This window comes from Protopterus annectens, chromosome 9.part0 (assembly GCF_019279795.1).
Source record: "Protopterus annectens isolate FY-2018-M chromosome 9.part0, PAN1.0, whole genome shotgun sequence".
Taxonomy (NCBI): Eukaryota; Metazoa; Chordata; order Ceratodontiformes; family Protopteridae; genus Protopterus; species Protopterus annectens.
Window position 1 is genome coordinate 104,300,862 of NC_056743.1, and position 18,949 is coordinate 104,319,810.

Consider the following 18,949-nt stretch of genomic DNA (forward strand, 5'->3'; position numbering starts at 1 on the left):
AGGTCAGCTCGGACTCAGGTTTCAGTGGGGGCAAGTGGAGAACAGTTAGGGTCAGGATAGGCAGGAGAGCTGAGGTGGGCTGGCCTTGTCCAGGGGAAGGACTGAAAGGCTGGTAAAGCAAATCAGTCTTTTTGATCTCTACCTTGGCAGCTTGTTTGATTAGCTTATCTGTGGATTACTGGTTTGTGTTTAAACTATGTGGGTGATCTAAGGAAGGAAGATTAGGGTATTATGCTTAAAGGCATGCAAGCAGTTTTTTTAGCAGATAAGTGGGGGTAATGTTGAACTGATTTGGTGTGTTATAATTGGATTGTATTTTGCAGGCCTGTATTTCATTGTTACAAGCAAGGGTAGGAATTAAGGTTGTACTTGTAAGGTATCAAGTAAAAAATAGAATACCAGAAGGGTTTTGTAAGTAGTTAACCAAGAAATTACACTGAATGAATTAAAGCATAGCTAAAACAGAGAAATAATGGCAAGGACTGGAAATTGAGGCTTGCAGGTAGCCACATGGCAGGGCCTGTGCAATGAGGCCTGCAGGTAGCCACATGGCAGGGCCTGGCAGCTGAGGCTAAGTAGCCACAAGGCAGAGCACCTTTGGAGAGGATCAGAAATAACCGAGGGCACTCAAGGGCAATTTGCCTTCAACTATTTTATTTACATGGGACAACGTTTTGTACCAGAGAAAAGGCTAGTTATGTTATTGTTGATGTTTAAAGATATTCTGGGGCAGAATTTTTAAGTTACTATTTGATGTAATGACTTTAGTTTGTATAATCTTGTAATTCAAATCAGTTACATTTTTGAAATGCCTAGAGATTAGGTTACAAACAGGCTAGAGGGTAAAATGTGTACTTGAAGGTATCAGACTAAATTTAAATGACAGAATAGGTTTAAATTAATACTTCAAGTGGGGTTTACTATGGCATTAAGGTCACTTAAGGAATAAAACAAAGGCACACATGCCTAAGTGTGGCCTGGGGTTTAGGGATAAGATGCAAAAGGTTTCAGCAAAAGCTGAAATTGTTTCTCTTAGCAATATAGCAAACAATAGTTGTAGCCTGCAATTAATTAGATGGCTAGGGTCAGTGAAGAATCACATGGCAAGGCTAGTGATTTTGGGCCTACTTATATGCTTAATACAGCATAAATCATGTTTGGTTCACTAACTTGTGCTTAATGCAAGTAAGTCATATCTGGTTCATTTCTTTTTTATTTATTTATTTTTATTTATTTATTTTTTATTTAACATTTGTTGACCGGGAAAGTCCGACTAGGTTCCACAGATCCTGTTTTCAGCGGAGGCCCAGGGAGGAATGCTCCAGAAGCATGTCTTTAGAATGTGGGAGGAAACCGGAGTACCCGGAGGAAACCCACGCGAATGCAGGGAGAACATGCAAACTCCACACAGAAGGCACCCCAGCCGAGAATCGAACCAGAGAACCTCTTGCTGTGAGGCGACAGCATTAACCGCTGCACCACTGTGCCGCCCTTAGAAAATAAAATGAAATTAATAATAAAAATACTACTACTACATAATTCAGCTGAGTGGGTCATTAAAGTTAATCTAGGTTTTATGGAATTTACAGCCATTTGCAGGTTGTAAATGAATACAATAAGTAATCGTGGATAGAAAGGTTTGGCAAAAAGTGGGAAAACTCTGTTCAGGACCACAAAGCTTATGCTTACATTTGATAACTCTGTGGATTTGTGTTGTTTATTTTACTTGCTAACTAACACATCACTAAACCTTGGTGGAGTACAGCAGCAGTTGGTTGTCTGGGATTCTGTGGCAGAATACTTCTACCATTTCAATTTTAGTGGTGTTACTTTCTTTAAGGAAGAAAAAGAAGGGCAGAAAGGTGGGGGGGAGGTAATGGGTCAGTGCACAGAATTTCTTCAGGAAAGGCTGAAATATTTCATATGTGGTCAAAGCTTTGATTTGTTATTAATATTTAGTTGGGTTTTTAGTTATCACTGTAAAGTGGCTTGGTGGAACAAGAAAACAAATTTAAAGCATTTTCCTGTTTCAGAAAGCAGGATTATTTCTAAATGGGCAAAAGTTTCATTTTAGCTGCTAATTCAAGCTAGGATCTTAACCCAAGGCTGTAAAGTATGCAAAAGAAAAACCTAGCTTGTATTTGCTGCAAGCAGAAGGGTTTCTCATCCCCCAGTTCCTGCATTATTAGGTTTTGTATGGGGTAGGTTTGGTGGAGACAAAACAGATCAGATAGCACTATGCACTTACAAAGGGAAGGAAGCGGAAGTTTTATGGCATTCCACTTACAGTTCTTGGGAGGAATGCTTTAAAGCCTTAGTAATTTTGGGGCACTGTAAAGTCCCTTGAGTTTCAAAACTTCCGTACAGTCACTTTGTTAGCTAACAAAGCTCACATAAGCAAGCTCACCTCAGCAAAAGTTACATCCTGCGTCTTGGCCAACCTCCAATCAACCCAAGGCTGTTTTGCTGCCCTGTACTGAGAGACCCTGCATTGGTGGAACAAGTGCTTTCAGCTACACTAGTGTATGTTAGAGTTGTATTGAATCTGTCCTCCAAACTGAAGACTGTTTCCCCTTTTACTGTACATATGCACACTACTGCCCCCCCCCCCCCCATTTCTTCCTTCCTATAGTACTCCTAGGTCAATTACTTAAAACTTCCTTCTCTTGGAAAAAGTTTACCTATGTACCTGCAGCCCATACTACTTTTGTTTTTCCCTGCAGAAGTGGTGGTCCTTTTCACCACTCAGTACTAGATTAGTAGTATAACATTTGTAGTTATTAGGTAAATACTGCACCACACTGACCTGGAATTAACATAGCTTGGTTTTCCTGTTTTCTTTTTAGCAGCTGCCTTAGTCCAGTTTTTCTGACTCTCAACCTTGCTTTACTTTGTGTCTATCCCTTCCCCCACCTTGAACCTGCGCAACTCCCCTCCCACTCCTGCTTAAAGAGGTATCAAAAAGCCTGATGTAGAAAGGCACCATCTTTTCACTTAGCTTTTCTGCCTTGCTTCATAAGAATGCCCAGTAGTGTGCGTACATGTAAGTAGCCCACTGCCCTCTAGGTGGCGCCATACTATTACTGCATCCAAGAGCCCCACTGGACCCCTAGGTGGCTCCATACTATTAGCTTTAGGGTCTCTAAATTCCTTTACCTCTTCATCGAATCCCCCTAACACAGTTCTTAGTCATGTCTTTGTTATTGTTCTCTCTCACACTGTGGTCCCTAGTATAACCATACAAATATTTCCTTATATCACTCTGCTATAATCCCGCTTCTATCTTTTTTAAGCCTCTTACCTTCTTCTATATCTCACCACACTTACCTTCAGACTTCAGCACTCCACTGAGTGATTGTTCTCCTCAATCATCTTCTTCTTTTGGCTCTACTCACTCTGTTTGCCCTGCAGGCTCACTCTGCTCTTCTACCCTGCCCCCAATTCTCACCCGCCCCCAGGTGTCCTACACTTTTCATCTTGCCATTCCCCCTCATCTGACACCACTCCCACTCATCAGAATCAATCCGCATTAACCAATAATTCACAGAACCCATCCCTATTACTCCAACTCTCTCCAGTCTCTCACTATATGCTAATTATAAACACCCCAACTCTATTTTAAACAAGCATTACTCAAATACCACTAACAATGCCTCCACATACTTTTAATAAATCTTCAAACTGTAATCCTATTTACTGCCTAATACCTCCACTTATAATTCTCTGTCTTCTCACAGCCTATGAATACCAACACCTCCCTTGTACCCACTACCCTACAACAAAAAACCAGTACTACTAATCAGCCATACAATTCTAACCAACCACTACCCCACCTCTCATCAAACTCTTCTAATGCAAAAACTCAACATCCCATTCGTGCTTCATATATTAATCCTAGAACTAAATACTACCACAAACTCTTATTAAACTCCAGAAACTTGCTATTAGATTACTACCTAACCTCATAGTGGATGGTGACATCCACCCTAACCCAGGCCCAATCCCACCTGTTACTATCAGCCCCACAAATAACACCCATACTAGCCTACAAAAACTGAAATAATTCCCCCAACTCACTCCTAGTGTGTCACCTAAACATTAGAAGCATAAACAAGAAAATTCACTACTTACATGCCCACTCCCCTGATATACTATGTCTTACTGAGACCTGGTTCAAGCCTACTAGCATTGATAATGAGATTATACCCCCCAGGGTACAATATATTAAGACTTGATTGCATCTCTAAGAAAGGAGGGGGTAGCCATCTTGTATAAAACCACTCTGGAAGTATCCAAAACTAGTACCCCAAATGCCTTGTTTACTAATGCAGAAATACTCATCACAAAGGTCCAACTCAACAAACACAAATCTATAAACATTGCATGTATCTATATTCCCCCAGGTGACAACACAAATACCTTGGAGGGTATCCTCCAATGGCTCTCCACTAACTACCCCCAGGAAACTATTATTCTTGGGGATGTTAATATCGACTGGAAAACTTGCTCTTCAGACTTCTCCTTCACCCATATAAATTTGCATGGCTTCTCCCAGATGATATCTTCCCCAACCACAATCAATAAGCCTAGCAAAAAAGAAAGTATCCTAGACTGGATATTAATAAACAACCTACCCCAGATATATAAAACAGACACCCTACCCGAGGACTTTAGTCATCACTTCCTGACCTATATAAATCAGGAAAAGAAATGACATCCCTCAACAATCTTCCTTTAACACCATTAGAAGTTGTAAGAACTTTATTCGGACTAAATTTCAGAATGAACTGAACACATGTGACTGGTCCAACCTATGGCTACTTCCACTAGATGAAGCAGTCTCATACTTCAACTCTACATTTCTTGCAATCCTGGATAACCATGCTCGCCCACACACTATCAGAACCAACAACAAATTAGTATCATGGCTGTCCAATGATACAAGACAAAAAATTATTAGCAGAAACAAAGTGTGGACCTCCTGGAGAACCACTAAGTCTCCAAAAGACCACCTTGTATATAAACAGCTGAGAAATGATGCAAAAAGTCTATAATGCTAGACAAAAAGAATCACTACTGTAATCTGCAACAAAAGCACCAAAATCAACCACAAAATTCTGGTCAGGCATAAACAAACTTCTCCACCCAGGCCAATCAACTACCCCTACCCCCTTAACTACCATCCAACAACCTCCTAAAATTGTTGCTAACACCTTTACTACTTTTACAGAAACTGTTGAATCCCTAGCCAGTAAGCTATCTTCCTATACTCCAAGCACCACAAACCCCACATCTGATAAGATCCTCTTTAAGCTTGATCCAGTACCAACATCTTTTATGAGGTCCCTACCTAAAAAACTGAAACCCACCACCCTTTCTGCAGACCTACTACCTGCGGAATATCTCCAAAAAGCCACTAATGAAATAGCAAACCCCATATCAATTTTAAATCAGTAGAACTATCCACAAAGCCTATACCCCCCACATCTGGAAAATCTCCCACATTGTTCCTCTTCATAAAGGGGGAGATTCCACTGAACTTTCAAATTATAGGCCTATAGCCATTCTGTCTCCCTTGGCTAAAATAATAGAAAAATGCATCCACAAGCAATTTCTTGCCTATCTGAATCAAAACACTCTCCTAGCCCTCTCCCAGCATGGATTTAGACCTTGCCATAGTACAACCTCAGCCCTTCTCTCCTTTCATACAATAAATCAAAACCGTAATGACAACAAGTTCTCCTCAGCCCTCTTCCTTGACCTATCCAAGGCAGTTGATATGGTAAATCACCAGCTACTCAAACATATTAAAATCACTCTCCATAGATAACCTAGCAATTACCTGGTCTCATTCTTACCTAAGTGAGACAACAAGCTGTACTATGGAAGAATAACCTATCGTCCCTTTTACCAGCCACCCTTGGAGTCCCACAGAGATCTATATTAGGTTCCCTTTATTCTCCATATTCATTAATGACCTGCACAAAGTCATCTCTGATGCAACTTGTATTCAGTATGCAGAGGACTCAACCCTAATCTGCTCTGCCACCTCCCTTACAGATTAAAATCCTTGTCCCAAATCACTTTCAACAAAGGAGAGAATTGGCTCACTGGTCGCCAACTACTATTAAACCCAAATAAAGCCAAACAATTACTCTTCTCCCCCACTCGCAAGGTCCCCTCACCACCTCTCACCATAATATCTAACAATTGTACCATAATTTCCCCAGAACCTAGTACTAAACTACTGGGAGTGATGGATAACAACCTCAAGTTTGATGCTCACGTAGACAAAACTATTAAAACAGTTAATAGAAAATTAGGCTCTTTTTACAGGATTAAACCATTCCTAACCCCATCTGCTAGAACTTCTATTGCCCGTACACATCTATCGACCCTTCTTTATGCCTCACCCATCTTTGTAAACCTAAGCAAATCAAACCTCAATAAACGAGGTACTACAATAACATTGACAGATTTGCCACAGGATCAGCTTAGAACCCATCACTGCCTTAACCTTCAGTCGTTAGACTGGCTTGAACTACCCTATCAACTGCAATATAACCAACTAATAATTGTTCACAAAATTCTCTACCAACCAGACAGTACACCCATACTGGAAAGTATTATTACCCCCTACAGTAACCTAAAATCCCTTCGCTATTTCAAAAAATTGATAGTGCAAACTGTTAAAACCAACAATTCAGCTGGTGAATCACTATTCTCCAACTCTGCCGGTAAAAATTGGAACCTACTTCCTGTTGAACTCACCACTGACCCCTCCTTATCCCAATTCAAAAAATCCCTTAGGAAATACCTAAAAATGCAGTGGCTTTGTCCCTGTATAAACCCTGACTAACCCCCACTCAAACATAATTCATAAATGAGAACCTCATTACAGGAATAAAACTCTGACTGTTTAAAATTCTGTGCATCACCCACCTACCGGAAAGATTTAAAGTTAACACTACACCATGTATGATAACCACCTTTAATATATGCATTTTCCTTTTTCAGATGAAATCTTTAACTCTTTCTTTCTCAGCTACTTGCTTCCAATCTTTGCTGTGTATATGTGAGAAAAACATGTACCTGTGTGTACATATCGGTAAACAAATCTCAGTTTTGTGATAACTCACTAATAATTTCACTGTATTTACACTTGTTTTTGTACATTTGGAGCTTTTCTCCCCGGGCCAACGCTGAAAATGGACCTGTATCCAGTCGGACTTTCCCAGTTAATAAATGTAAAATAAAATATTTTTCTAAGTTGATGTGCAAATGCACTGTCTTGCCTTTAGGTATCCACATCAGTTGGGTGGCAAGAATTCAGCAATACAAACAAGAAAGCTTAGTCAGGTAGAAAGAGGTAAATGATAATTTTGAGTACCCCAGAATTACTTAGAAATCTGGAGGCATGTGAAGATAATAAAAATAAAAATAAATAAAATAAAGTTAATAAAAATATTAATAGCATTCCAATCTGTTTAATAACAGAATAATAATACTCTAAAATAATATTAACACACCAATGATGATTATGATGATGAGGATAATAAATCTATGGCAATAGCCAGAAGGTCCTCTGCCATTAGGTAGAGGTTGCAGCATTCCTTTCAACTTCTTGGTTTAAGAATTCTGGTCAAAACCAAATAAATTTGTAAGTATTAATGCAATTCACTTAGAAAGTTGTTAGAAGACCAGAGATGCTGTGACAGTGTGCATTTTCTGAGTATAAAAAAAAAAAAAAAAAAAAAAAAAAAAGTCATGCTAGAATTCACTTCAGGTGTTGGGTGTGGTAGTTTACATGGTGTTATTATGCAGTGCCATCATACAGGTTATATGGTTTAGCTTGCTGTGTAGTAAATTGCTACTCAGTAACAGCTTGTTAAGATGGATTGTCAGCATTTTTTTAATCATTTTGCATTATTCTGCAGATAACTATTTGGAGATATTCAGGAAGATGGGTCAGGGCTATATATACTCTGACCTCCCTCAACTTTTTATTAGCAACCAGATGAATAAATGTTGGCATGAAACAAAGTGGTTAAAACAAATGACATTTTAATGTGTATGGTAGCAGATATGTAGACAAGCAAACCCAAATGCTGCATCTGATATCTAAATACAAATGTATTAATATATGCAATATACAAGTATAGATGTATGTATGAATATGGTGTGTGCATATAATGTGTATGTGTGTGTGTATAATTGTACATATATGTATGGATATTTCTGTATATGTATTTATATATGTATGTATGCATATATTATATAGCTTTGTGTTTATAAGTATGTATGTGTGTACATACATATATATGTATACTTAATTTCGGTAAGTTAACTCACCTGGCCACTACTGGAATCAATTACAATGTAAATTTAGGCATCAGTGTATGGCATCCAGAAGACAAACTGCGCTGCCAAGGCATGTTCCATCTCTCAGCCCCCCAGAATAAACTTTTGCATGCCACCAGATTAGGGCCACATAGGCCATGGAGGAGGATTTAGGTGTGTGGCTGTGTTTCTTATGTTTACAGTGGGACAACAATACAGCAGGAGAGAGGCAAACAACTACCACTTCAGTTGTTTACAGATGCAGCAGGGGGAACTGGCTTTGGGGGTTATTTTCAAGATCAGTGATTCAGTGCGGCATGGCCGACTCAAGTGAAAAGTAAGTTAAACATTTCAATTGCAGAGATGGAATTTTTTCCAGTAGTGGTTGCATTGGAAATATGGGTTGTGCAAATGAAAGATAGAGTGGGTTGGCTTTGCTCGGACAACAATAGCACAGTACACATAGTCAGTAATCAGCTGGGGGTAAGGGGGTGGTAGGCAGGATGATGCGATATTTTACTTTTAAGTGCTTAACATTAAATGTCACAGTGAAGGCACAACACATTCCAGGCCTTGATAACTCATTAGCAGACTCCCTTTCTCGTTTGCAGTGGACACGGTTCCAGTTGCTGGCTCCAAATGCAAAACCTTCTCCGGTTCGAGTGCCAGACCATTGGTGGCTAATGTGTAATGCCCTCATTGGAAGGACAAGGGTAAGGTACAATAAATACATACAGGAATTTTTGCAGACCAGATTAGCCAGAGGCTGGAAACAAGTATGACCAATTCCACCTCACCAAATCAGGGCCTACATTTTGGTAATGAAAGAAAGAGGATGGCCTTTGGGAAGGGTGAGAAGCACATTGTCAGCCATGAATTGGTTTTCATCAGGTTGTGGGTTTGAAGTATTTAACCAACACATTTCAAGTGCGGACAATGTTTAAAGGATGGTGGTAACAAACACCCAAGAGGCTTAATAAGAGGTACCCCATAGGTCCAGATGTATTATGTAAACTGTGGCTTGCAGTTTCAAATGTGTGTTTCTTCTTACGAGGAGCATTATTTAGGGCTGCCTTCTTGCTGGCTTTTTGTGGAGCATTTAGATGGTCTAAAATTGTTCAGCCAAACAAGAAGAAAGGTCAATGGACAGTTTTACCAGTGGCACATGTACATTTGCTGGGGGAGGACACTTGGATTTATGTGGCTAAATCCAAAGCAGATCAAGTAGACAAAGGTCAGTGGGTAACAGTGGTTACCCCAAAGGATTTGGAATGGGATTTGATTAAAATGCTACTAGAATACAGCAAATATAGGGGTAGGTTAGATGGTCCAATTCTTTTGTCATCAACAAGGTGAACCTCTTACACAGTAAGAGGTGAGAGCAGTTTTAAAGGAGGCAAGTAAGTTGAGTGGCCTAGACAGATAGTTATACATTACAGTCCTTTTGAATAGGTGCAGCCTTGTATGCACATGCAAGGGGGGCTTCACAGGCCGACATTATGAGGATGGGCAGGTGGAAGTCCAATGCTTAAAAAGGTAATGTAAGGTGTAAATGGCTTTAACTATTGTCCTTTATATTTCAACTCTCACATCTTTAGATCAGAAATGCATCTGGATAGTGGGTCATTCTTTCATTTGGGGACTCCATCGCTGTGTCCAGGGCAGGTGGGGCTTCTCCTTCCAAAGAGTAAAATGTGCTTTTTGCAAAGCAGTTTGGTTTGGGGTATCAGGAATGCGGTAGCACCATCTCAGGGCAGTAACTACAGCAAGCTGCAAGAAGCGATAAATCTCCTACTGCCATTTTATTGCACCTAGGGGGGTAATGATATTTGTCAACATCCAATAAAAGATTTAATTGGTTTGATGGTACAAGGGGTATATTGCATGCATGAATGCTGCCCACAGTTGTTGGTCAGAAGTGGTACAGAGAAAAAAATGGAGGGGGGCTAGCTCCATTAAAGCTGTGGAGAGAATGAAGCAGAGAATTAATAATTCTATAGACAAGGTGTCAGGAGACATTAATGGATTGTACATTCCTCACCCTGGCATTTGGGTCTGGTGGCCAGACAGGGATAAGGATGGGGTTCATTTATCTGAAGAAGGTTTGCGGATTTTTTATAAGGAATTATAAGCTGGTTTAGCTTTGAAGGGCATTTACTTAGGATAGGTTTAGATGTGCTGGCAGAAGGGAGGAATATTCCTCCCTTCTGTGGTGAAAGACAGGAAATGTAAGGGAGGCCACAGGACTCTTCAGTTGGACCTTCATAGGCCAGACAACCCCAAGGGATTGTTGCCAGGGAACTTACCAGCCTGGCAATGGCTCCTTGGCAGATTGTAAGGCGGCCCAGAGGAATTGTGATGAATTGCGAAATGAAAAAATTATGATGTGGTATGTTGAATCAGAAGGGCCGGATATTGACGTGCTGTCTGTTGTCCTGTAGGTTTAGGGGAATGCTATGAAAGAAATAAAATGGCCGCCCTGACATTCCTGCCTTGCGCACATCTCATAATAATTGGCTTCTATTTGAGAAAGGTCATTATAGAAATTAGCTTTTTACAGGGTATTTATTGTGAGAGAAGTGTAGGTTTATTACTTGTATTTATGTACTGACTTTTTTTACATAGGTGCTTTTTTGCTATCCATTTATTTTGTTGTTGCTTTAAGTACTTAATTGCTCTTGATTGTTTAATTACCAGTATTTATAAGCATTGCCATCTGAAAACATTTTGTCTGAAGTTTTGTGATTCACACAGGATGAAAAGCAGAGGAAAGATTGTTGCTTAACAATAAATTTTTGTTTCATATTTGCTGGACGGAGGCTTGTGTCATTGGTTGCCTTTTCATTTGTTTCAGTTGTTTTTGTCTTTCTGCCTTGGATTGGTTTGTTTACTTATGGCTAACTAAACGGTTACAAGCACTCCTATAACATCCAGCCTGAGTGAAGAATGTGGAAATTTAACAGCACTAATCGAGTGCTTGACACAGAAGGTAGACTCCTTATCAAGGAGACTGAATTCGGTACAGCCAGCCGAACAATTCAGCTCCCAGGGTAATACTGAGAGCTCGAGAACTGCAACTTCTCCCTGTCTCGTGAGCATTCACCCTATTATTGATAACCTTCACCATTTGAGGAATACATCATAAGAACAAGGAGCAGCAGCACCCAAATTATGTTCTAATTTGGAAAGCAACTGCAACGGCCAAGTTGTTTAGGATGTGAGCACTACGAACACACACCAAATGGGAAGAGACACTCATAACAGCACTCAAGAACCTTTTGTATTTGGAAACTGGGTCGAAAGACCATTAGTTTTTGATGATCATTCGCAGAGCATCAATCAAGAATTCCCAGGAACTACAGGTACTGATTTATCTATTAAACTACAAGAATTTGTCCAAAAACTAGTCAAATTGAGGAAACTACAACTAGAAGTTGCTTATTTCCGTGAATGTTTACGGTTAAAAATTATACCAAAGGGGCTTAGGTCATGGCAATATCCGACCGGGCTGGCCAAGGATTCTTTATTCCATAAGGAACTAATTTGTTTGTCTGACAAACATGGGTTTGAATTACTTGAACGGTTGTGTACCCACTATCAAAACAGCATTAGCACGTTGATTCAAGAGACAGCTTTGTTGAAGAATTCTATTAGACTAGACCAAGAGTTTATATGTTACCGGTTTGACTGAGTGAATTTACAATAATATTGACCAACATTTGAACAAGTTGAAAGCTACTAAAGTTAAGAAACTGAACCGGGACCTTGAGGATTATAGGCAAGGGTCTGCTTAACCCAAACCACCACCTTCTCAAGGGAATTACCTTACTGAGGCCAGAGGGTTACAAAGTCACTGTGTCAAATACATTCCTTGTGGAAGAGGAGCCACTGGGAAGCTAACAATAATGTAACAGTGGCTAACACAAGAAGTGAACGTATGCACACTAGAAGTAATAATAATCCACTGGACGAATTGTCTAACCATACTTCTATTAAGAACACAGGTTTTCAGAACAGGACTTTCAACCACAGCCTTGCTCGAGCTCAGAAACAGAGTAGGAACAAGAATCGGAAAAAATAATTCCTCTCTCAATGGTGGTTAACTCTAATGTAAATGTTAACTGTAAGGTGATTTTCAACTCTAGTAAAGACTTCAAAATCTTTAACTACTCTGACCTTGACAACACCCGAACTAGTGGATTATCTAAAGGATTCAAGTTTGTACCTACAACCTGGGCAGATGTAGCCAGGACACTAATAGACCTCAAGAGTTTTGTTAGGAATTTGAACCTCAGAATATTATTGGGCCCTAACAGTCTGAAAACTAATTTTTATATTTCTATTGTGTACAATCCTCCTCTCCATCCTGCCATATTACTATTTGAATAGATATGTGAACTTGACATTCGTAATGTACTACAGCAGAGACCCCAGATGAATAATACAAAACCCAGCTTAACTCAATATGAGAGAAGCATGCTTAAAACCTTACAGGAAGCCCCAGTCAGGATCATGCAACCTGACAAAGGGGGAGGCTTGGTTATTATGAACAAGGAAGACTGTGGATAGAATGACCAGGATTATCACTACAGTTTCATACGAAGAAGTATCCAGAAATTAGATGAACATTGCATATAACAGGATCACCTCGTATATTAATGACATGTTTATTGAAGCCCAAATTGATGCACACATGTTTAGCTACCTCAGCATGCCAGCTCCAAGAATACCGATATTTTTTGGCATTCCAAAAATCCACAAGAATTTACAATATCCCCCTATGCATCCCCTAGTGGACGCAAGAAACAGCATAACACATGCTTGTGTAAAGGTCGCTGATTCTGTCATGAAAAAATATTTACTGCCAGAAAGTCAGATTTGTAAGGATTCCTGTTTTTTTTTTTTGGACAAAATCAACAGTCTACCTTTCTGTGGTGAAAGGAATTTTCTAACAGTGGATGTTCAAGACCTTTATTTCTCTATACCCACACCGAGGGCATGAAATGGGCCTTGGCAACTATGCTGAAAAATGGGGCCACATGTGAGGAACTGGATTTGGTGGATGAATTACTTGACATTATTTTATCTTGTAACTTTGTGACCTTTAATAACAAGTACTATCTCCAAAAGGTTGGCGTAGCGATGGGATCACCTTGTGGGACCAGCTTTGCCAACCTAGTAATGGCACACTGGGAGAACCAATTTGTATTGAATAATACTATTGACACCTCCAAAAACATCCATTTTTGTACACGCTTTTTGGATGGCATATTCATCTTGTTTGAAGGGGACATCTCTCAGGCAGGAGACCTACTATCTTACTTTAATTCTACCACCACATTCTTACAGTTCAAATCTTCCTTTTGCACTGAAATGATAGCATATCTTGATGTGGAACTTTCCAAAGACTATAGTAAAGACTGCTATGTCTCTAGAATTTTTAGGAAGGAGACATTTGAATGCCTTTCTCCATTATTCTAGCTGTCACTCCTTGTCGCAGAAGAAATCAGTTGTGAAAGGGCAATTAGTTAGAGCAGCCCGAATGGTTACTAGAATGAATGATTTCCTATTGGAATGTGACCTATTAAAAGACATGTTCATTAAAAGAGGGTACCCCCTCAGGATGGTCTTGGAAGTGATGTACGAAGTCCAAATTAAGTGAGACACTTTTTTATAAATCAATTTTAAATTTAGGTCAAGCTGGCTTATTTATGACTTCCACACAAGAGAATTTACCAGCTGAATTGAACTTCATTTGTTCATTTAGTGTCGATGCCAGTAGCATTAAAGCTATAATATTAAAAAAACTGGCGCTTCCTAACTAATGAGAACACACCAAGAGAAAACCTTGTAGACCAACCTAGAATTGCATTCAGAAGAAGCATAAACCTTAAAGGTATTTTGGAGGGGGATAACATTCCATTTACGACAAGGAAGGGTATGTTTAAATGTAAAGTGTAAGTTTTCTAAGTTCATGACCACGGGATCTTCCTTTGTTGTGGGAAGTACTAAATTTGACATAAACCACAAGATTGATAGCCAAGTGGACCCATTGTCCCGCATTCTATGTCGGGAAAACAGACAGGAGGCTACGGGAATGTGTGTATGAACACTGGTATTGCATTAATAAAAATAAATATGAGAATGCCTTAGCTAAACACATAGGAACCTATCCCCAACATGAGTTCAGTTTTAAAAGGGATAGATATGGTTCCAATGAACGTAAGAGGTGGACCATTGTCACTGTTATTAGAAAAACTAGAACTAATTTGGCAACCCCGCTTGGATGCTATTAGTTTCCCTGGGTTAAATGACTCTATCCATTAAGTGTATTTTGAGGCATAAGAACCTAGCTAGATAACACTGTTTTATGTTGTTTAACAGTGCTGTTTATGACATTTTTTATAAGTTGATTTAATACTGACCATAGAAATTTCGGTTTAGAATATTTTTGATATTTTTTATATTTTTAATGCCTTTAACAATTTTTACTATAAATATAAATAACAATAAAAATAGAAATGAGCTTTTAACAGGGCATTTTTTGTGGGAGAAGTGTAGGTTGATTACTTGTATTTATGTACTGACTTTTTTTTTTTTACATAGGTGCTTTTTTGCTATCCATTTATTGTGTTGTTGCTTTAAGTGCTTAATCGCTCTTGATTGTTTAATGACCAGTATTTATAAGCATTGCCATCTGAAAACACTTTGTCTGAAGAAGTTTTATGATTCACACAGGACGAAAAGCAGAGGAATGATTGTTGCTTAACAATAAATTTTAGTTTCATATTTGCTGGATGGAGGCATGTGTCATTGGTTGCCTTTTCATTTGTTTCAGTTGTTTTTGTCTTTCTGCCTTGGAAGACAGGAAATGTAAGGTAGGCCAAGGTAAGTGGGATGGGGAGGTCACAAGACTCTTCAGCTGGACCTTCCACAGGCCAGACAACCCCAAGGGATTGTTGGCCCTTACCAGCCTGGCAATGGCTCCTTGGCAGATTGTAAGGTGGCCCAGAAGAATTGTGATGAATTTCTTAATGAAAAAGTTATGATGTGGGTATGTTGAATCAGAAGGGCTAGATATCGATGTGCTGTCTGTTGTCCTGTAGGTTTAGTGGAATGCTATGAAAGAAATAAAATAGCCTCCCTGACATTCCTGCCTTGCGCACATCTCATAATAATTGGCTTCTATTAGAGAAAGGTCATTTGCAGTAAATGGCAATAAACACATGGCTGCGGTCATTTAATCCATCTGAAGTCTCTGTGTTTTTATTGAATATGCAGCTTGTAGTAACTCCAACTTGTAAAGCATGCAACCTCGATACATTTATTGTCAATGGTCCCAGGGAATGATAATGTTCTGAGCTTGTTTTTTGGACATGGTTCAAAGGTTGATATGGATCATTAAATGAATTATGAACATTGTTAAATGTTTTATGTAAAAAAACATCTAAAAGATCATTCTTTTGGCATCAATGGCAAGGTAAGGTATTGGTTCACTAAACTCTATTAAAAGCAGGTAGAGCTGTACCAATATCAGATAAATGGGGAGGATCACAAATTATATCCATAGGGTGTGGATGGTCAGATGTTAAGGGAAGGAGGGAAAGGTGATACGGATCAGGAGAAATACCATCTGCGGTTACATTTGACTTCCTTCTTGGCTTTCATTTGAGTGAGAAAGTTAAGCAGCAAATGGGGATCAAGTCTGAATATGTTTTCATTTTTGAATAGCGAGGAAGAAAAGAAAAATAGGGGATGGCAGGAACGAATATCCAGTAACCAAAAAAATAAACTAGTGGTAAGAACATGGGGAAACTGGGTGACTGGTTATTCTATTTATGCAGAAATTTGGGGGGAATAGGTGTCCTGACAAAGCAAAAGACATGTGGACACATTTTAAGTGTGACCACTATGCATTTGCTCAAGGGGGGTCATAAGTGGTTTGAAGAGGATTACAAGAAGGATGAGGCAGTAACACCCAGAAAGGCCATGGTCAGGGATGGATTTGGGCCGTTATGCTGGCTGGATACTAGTGGAGACTCTGGTTAATTGCAAAGCCACAATCTGTTGTCAAAGTGGGTACAGTTAAGTTTGTGATGCCCAGTTATGCAGGGTCATCAGAAAGTCAGTGGACTAGAACAGATGGGGGAGCTGGGAGGTGTTATCAGTACAATTTTGGCCATTGTCGGAATTAATTTCAATGTAAACTTCGGTATCAATGTATGGCATGTGGGAAAGATGAACCACCTAACCAACGCATGTATTCATCTCTTAGACCCCCATAGCAAACGCTTCTTGCATGCCATACCCCTTTAAAAAGGGAACACAGGACCCACTTACAACTCCAGTAAGAGGGGACATTTTAAAGGAATGCCTCAAGGTGTAACCAGATAGAGAAGTGGCGGCATTGCTACAGGAAGGGTTTACCATAGGCTTTAGAATACTGGCAAAAGGCAGGAAAGCAAGGTGGTATTAACAACTTGGTTATAGTTAAGGCAAAGTTACATAAGGAGTTAGAAGCAGACAGATTGTTAGGCCCATTTCCTCACCCACCAGAAGAGCAGGATTCACCTACAAGGTAGTCCCCCAAAAAGGGAGCTACGTGAATTTTAGCTCATTCATCACCTGTTATAACCAGAGGGTATCTGTGCATGATTACATAAATGAAGGAACTGCAGTGCATTATACTTAATTTGATGAAGCAGTTAAGAAGGTCAAAGAGAAAGGAAGAGGGGCCCTGGTAAAAGCAGACAGTCTTCTTTTAGGCTTTTACCTCTTGCTTCTAAAGACCATGGGTAGTTGGGCTTAGTTTTCAAAGCTCAATATTACATGAACAAGTGCATGCCAATTGGCTGTCTGATTGTTTGTGCTACATTTGAAAAGTTTAGTACCTTTTTGCCTTAGTTGGTGGCATGTAGGTTAGGGGAGGACAACATTGTTCATTACTTGGATTTTTTTTTTATTCATGGGGAGGAAAGATGCAGGGAAATGTCAGTGAGCTCAATAAACATTTAATCAAATTTGCAAGGAGCTAAGGGTACCATTACCAATGGATAAAGCAGAGAGACCAAACAGATAATTTCTGAGCATAGATTTGATAGCTTGAATGGTCAGTGAAGGCTTCCTATTGACAAGGTACAAAAGCTAGGTTTAGTTTTAAGCTGGACGGTGCAGTGGTGCAGCGATAGCTTTGTCACCTCACAGCAAGAGGTTCTCCAGTTCGATTCTCAGCCTGGGTGCCTTCTATGTGAGTTCTGCATGTCCTACCTGTGTTTGTGTGGGTTTCCTCCGGGTGCTCTGGATTCCTCCCACGTTCAAAGACATGCATCTGGAGCATTTCTCCCCAGACCTCTTTTGAAAATTGGCTTTGTTCCAAGTTGGATTTTCCCGGTTAACAAATGTTAAATAAATAAAAAATTAATTAAATAAAGTCAAAAGTTAGGTCAGAATAAAATAACTCTCAAACAGTTGCAGAAGCTAGTAGGGTTGGTGAAATTTGCATGCAGAGTGATCCCCGTGCGGCGTACATTTATGAGGCAGCTGGCTGCCAAAGGGTCCAGTTGCACAAAGCCACACCACTGGATTAGGGTTTCACAGGGAATGGAGGATTTAGGAGTGTTACTGAGTTTTTTAGCAGATTACAATGAGGTAGCCATATAGCAGGAAGAGGGACAACCAATGTCTGTTTCAATTGTTTACAGATGCTGCAGGGGGAATTAATTTGGGGGCGTTATTTTCAAGGACAGTTGTTCGAAAAGCTTGTTTCTGCTACATATTGTACTTATTTTACTGCCTGCACTTTAATAAAGTTGTTTTTGAGTTTAGATTACCTGTTTAACTGTTGTAGGCTACACACTCAAGTGTGATAGCCATTTCTGTGCATTTAAAGTGTTTTTTTTTGATTGTATCTGCTTTATTTTCTGAAAAAAAAAAAAAAAACAAAAGAAATACTTGTTTTCCCACCTTTCTAAGCTAGTTTAGTCCAGTTTACAGGTTAGTGCTGAATTCAGGGCTATGTTTCAAGTTTCTGTGTTTGCCCATACCTTACTTGGATAGAAGGAAGTTTCTCTCTTCAATGTGAGAGGGGAAGCTTTGTGCTGCCTTTCTGTCCCAGGAGGAGTGGTTTCAGCCCAGAAAGTAATAGTTAATTGTCCATTTTGGGCTGATTTCTATCTCTTTCATGTCCCTGCTATAAAACCCGCATTTGCAAGGTTTTTGTGCTAGTATACAGTTCAGCAAGCTCCTGCCTGGTTCCCTGCAGAGTTCTACAGCAGCAGAGACATAAAAGAGAGACTTTGGAGTGATTGAGTATCATTTTTCTGCATTTTGTTGCTGCCTTTAGCTAATTCTGCCTAAAACACCAATTTTCTTGAGTTTCTGTGATTTAGGGTTATACTATTCCAGGCTCTACGAAGTCTGCTCTTCAATTTGTTCCTTAGAACTATTCAAAACTCTCAAATTAAACACTAATTTCCTTTTACAGCCCAGCACTTGCTCCAAGCTCTCAGTAAGCACTAATAAACGCTAACACAACACCACCTCCTTTAGTATACAATAGTACAAGGCTCCCTAGTTCGTCCCTACCAGACGATCAGTAAAACAGTTCAGC